The sequence below is a fragment of the Ceratotherium simum genome, chromosome 17 (genome assembly GCF_057802395.1).
Source record: "Ceratotherium simum simum isolate JZ-2026a chromosome 17, ASM5780239v1, whole genome shotgun sequence".
NCBI lineage: Eukaryota > Metazoa > Chordata > Mammalia > Perissodactyla > Rhinocerotidae > Ceratotherium > Ceratotherium simum.
The window spans coordinates 56,303,859-56,308,706 of record NC_141916.1 but is presented as its reverse complement, the minus strand read 5'-3'; positions in this window follow the sequence as shown (position 1 = coordinate 56,308,706).

Sequence of the window (4,848 nt, the reverse complement as noted above, 5' to 3'; positions counted from 1 at the left end):
TGGAAACTTCTTTGGCAAAGATATTTCCTTTAGGAAAACACTGCTTCTCCGAATTTAATTCAGACAGCGGTGCTCCAGGATTAGCAGCCAGTGTCTTAGTTGTGAGTCACGGCGCTTACATGAGAAGCCTGTTTGGTTATTTTCTGACTGACCTTAAGTGTTCCTTACCAGCAAGTCTGAGCAAATCTGAACTGTCAGCCAGCCCCAATACGGGGATTAGTGTCTTTATCGTAAACTTTGAGAAAGGAAGAGAAGCTCAACCAACAGTTCAGTGTGTTTGTATGAACCTGCAGGAGCATCTCAACAGAGTGACTGAAATGTGCTAAATTTAAATCTACGTCAAAATCTAACGATTTTGAGCCTCTGAGGGAGTGCCTTTGACTCTGTTTCCATCCTCTGCTAGTGCTGATTTGGAAACAATTAAAAAGCCGTCTAGCATGGCATGTTATAAAGCTCGAATGGAATCATAGCCACAAAAAACACTAATGGAAAACCATTTAGAATTGACTTATTTTGTCTGAGTACAGCTGGCATTTCCCAGAGTAATTTTACCACCATGCTTGGTTACTTCTCTGGCTTATAAATGGATGGAGGAACTCATTATTGCAAATTGGGGGATTCATAACATTGTTAGTTTTTTTTTTTTCCTTTTTTATGTTGATATTTTTCTTTCAAGTCTGAAAAATCTAGCCTATTTTATTGGCTCTTGGTAGGATACTGTATATTTGTTACTATCTCATCCAGTGCTTGGAAGAAGGAACTATTTATAATTCCCACTGCATATTTATAGTGACAATATGTTATATTTAAAAAGTCCTTTAAATGAAAAATGCTTACCATCATAAATTTATGTAAAAGAAAAATGACACTAAAATGTTTAATATAGAAATCTACTGTTGGGATTTGTTACTCTGGAGGGTTTGAAATGTGGATGAATACAGATTATGATTGCAGAATGGTCTCATGAAGAAGTTAAAGCCTCATTTGATTAAAAACCATGAAAGAAGGAATGCAAGTGGGAGAAAATGAAAGAGCAGATCTTTCTTATCTAACCTGTAGGCTGAAGAATTTAGTTTGAGGAAGGCTCTAAAGAAAGTGAACAGTTACTAGGGTATCACACAGTAACCCCAGAACGAGAGAGGGTGCTTCCTTGAAAAGAGTGGTGCCCTGGGAACCACGACTGTGGGTGTTTGTGGAAGGTACAGATGAGGTTGCCTCTGTTTTCCACCAGATGGCACTGGAGAAAAGGATTTTGGTTCACTTAATTTTGTACCCAAGATTGGTCCCTCAGAAATCCTCATCTAAATGAAGGAAGTGTTTTACATGTGGTTTGCTTTTAAGTTATCATGTTGGTGATGCTGTGAGTCTCAACTTAGAAGAGGAGTAATTCTAAAGTTTGTCAGTTAAGGCTAAAATCATGTATAGTCAAAATTTACTTTGAGCATCGTTTAAATCAGGTATAAAGTTCAGTATTATGCTCTTCTCAGTGTCCAGTGCCACCAGTTTTCCTACCACTATTGGAACAGAGCAAGTAGTTTGAGCATCAGGGGAAGTATGCTGCAAAAGAAAACTTGATAAGTTATTGAAAAGGACAAATAATGATAAATATCCGCATTCCCACCATCCAGAAGTAATAACTTTCCCCCCTCTTTTTTTTTAAGAAATAGCACACTGAGATGTAGGTGAAGTTCCTTTAACCAGTGCTCGCAGTCCTGTTGCCCTCTTGTGCTCTGCAGAGGTGACCACTGCAATGAGTCTGTGTATGCATTCATCCATTCTTTGCATTTTCACCTAGTACCATAAGGAAATGGTATTGTTGTGGTGTTTTAAAAATGTACATAAATATCATTAAGTTGTCTGTATTCTTTATTTTCATCTATTGTATCTTGGGGCTCTATGTTGATATGTATAGATCTAGTACTTATAACCATTGTATTCTACTGAATAAATGTACCACATTTTGTTTATTTGTTCTCCTTTTAGTGGATGTTTAGGTATATTCACTGTTTTCCTATAGAAATAGTGCTTCAGGGAATAGCCTTTTGCACCTCTCTTTAGGCCGTGTCGTAAAAATGTGCATCTCCAATTTGACAAAAGCCAGTGGTTCTTCAAAATGGCTGTCCTATTTTTCAGCCTCACTGGCAGTATTGGAAAGTTGCTATTTTCCACATCTTTGTCAACACTTGATACTGTCTGACAAAATTTTGTTAATCTGATGAGTGAAAAATATTATACCGTTATTTTAATGAGCTTTTTTCTGTGATTGCTAATCAGTCAGGGCAGTTTTTCATGTGTGTATTGACAATTAGCATTTTCTCATGGTGAATAATATTCTTTGCCTGGTTTTCTGTTGGACTGTTGGGGTTTTTCTCAGTGAGTTGCAGGAGTAATGTTGCAAATACCTTCCAGTTTACTTGCCTTTTACATATGTTTATCATGCATTGTTTTCATGTAAGTGTTTTTCATGTTGAAGTCAAACCCTTATATTTTGTTCTTTATGGTTTCTGGGGTTTGTTTTGGTATCTTTAAGAAGCCTTCTCTACTATAAGGTCATATAGTAATCTCCTTTTTTCTTATAGTTTTAGAGGATTTTTTGAGTGTTAAAACTTCAAATTGTCTGGAATTTATTTTTCTATGGTATAAGGTCAGAATGAAATTTTATATTTTTTTCCGTGTAGTGAAACCGTTACCCCAACACCATTATTAGAAGTCTCTCCTTTCCCAATTGACTTGCAGTTCTCCGTTCATACCCCAACGCATTTGTTGGAGTCTGTCTGTGGACTTTATTCTGTTTCAGTGAGATATGTATTCTCATGACAGATCATTTTTAGGTGCTGTAGTTTTGCAACTGAATATCTTGTTGGATGAGTACCTCCTCTTGTTCATTTTTCTCATTGTCCTAGCTGTTTGTGCACCTTTATTCTTCCATATATACATTTTAGACTCAGTCAATTTCCAGAAAAATTCTGTTGCAAATTTAATTGAAATCGCATGCATTTGTTCATTTATCTAGTTATTCAAGAAATATTTTTCAAGCATGGCACACACATACCAGGCTATTATAAGAACTATAAGAACTATTATAAGAACTGTGAATAAATAGCAGTGAGCAAAAAATAGACAGTGTCCCCATCCTTGTGGAATCTATATTCTGTCAGGGAAGACACCTAAATATATAACCTGTCAGAGTGTGGTCAGTGCTATTGAGAGACATGAAGCAAGGCAGGGGAATTGAGACTGGAGGGAGGAATGCTGCTTATTTAGGGTAAGCATGGGAGGATTTTCTAGAGAGATGCCGGAGTACTGCAGGATGTGAGTGAGCTCTGCTGATGTCTGGGGAGCTCTTCCCCAGACAGGGAGTGGAGGTGCAGAGGCCCTGAGGAGGCATGCTTTGCACATCTGACTTGGGCAGGGGGAGTTGGGAGAGAGGTAGGCGAGGAGGGCAGAGAGCTAAGGGGATGGGGAAGTGGCGTGGCTTTGTGGCCTGTGCTAGGGACTATGGGGGTCATTGTTGACTGGTTAATGTCTGACGGGACTGGGCAGTGACAGGAAAGGTTTCTGGTCAGAAGACTTGCATTCGAGTTCAAAGCCTGGTTCTTAGTGGTTTTGTGGTTGAGCAAGTCTCTTAATTTCCCTGAGCTGCTGTGTCCTCGTAATAAAGGGATAATAATTATAATTAAGTATGTGTGTGTTTTTGGTTTTGATATGTCAAACCTACAGAAAAGTTTCGAGAATAATACCAGAAACATCTGTATGTCCTTTGCCCGTATTCACTACTTGCTTACTGTTTGCCCCATTCGCTTTGTCATTCTGTATGACATTCTGTATGTGTGTGTGTCTATGTTTTCCTCCTGAAACATTTGAGAGTACGTTGGAGACATGCCCTTTCCCCCCACAAAATTTCAATGTGTGTTTCCTAATGTTGAGGATGTTCTCATATATAGCCACAGAATAAATATCAAAATCAGCATATTGATGCAATCTATTATCTAATCCACAGACCATATTTAAATTTTGTTGATTATTCCATTGATATTCCTTATGGCTATTTTTTTTCCAGTCCAGCATCCAATCCAGGACCATGTCCTGCATTTAGTTGTCATGTCTCTTCATTCTCCTTTGATCTGGAACTGTTCCTTAGCCTTTCTTTTTCTTTCTTGACCTTGTTATTAAAAAAAAAACAGGACAGTTACTGGGTTTTTCAGATATTTCTCATTATTAGATTCGGGTTATGCATTCTTGTCTGAAGCACCCCAGAAAGGTTGTGTCCATGGTGAGTCTTGTGGTGAGGTACATGATGTCATATTGAGTCAGTCCACTATAAAATTACTATTTATCTGGTTCCTCATTCAGTTTGCACTCACTCTTTTAGCCTCCATTGATTCTTTTCTAACTCTGTTTTTGGTTCTACATTTATTAGTTGGCATTATACAGTCAGGAAGAACTTTCTGTTCTCCCCTACTTATTTATATCAGTATGAACTCAGGGGTTCTTATTCAATGACTTAAAATCCAATGTTATCTTTATTTTATCCTCAGATTGTCCCAAATTTGTCCTATGGGAACCCTTTCAAGCTGCTGCTGGTGTTCAGTTGACATATCCTCATCATTCCTTAAACACTTCTTTACTTTCTGACATAACCAAGATGCTCCAGACTCACCTTCTTCCTTCCCAGCCCAGTCCCAGGAATCAGCTTTTTCTCCAAAGAGCTTTGGTTCCTTGTAGTGGAAATGGCATTCAGGAACCAAGATCTGGGTGCCAGGTATGCTCATTGCTAATCTAGGTCTTCCTTGTTGTTGCTGCATTGAATTCCAGTATATGAATATACCACAGTTTATTCTATTGATG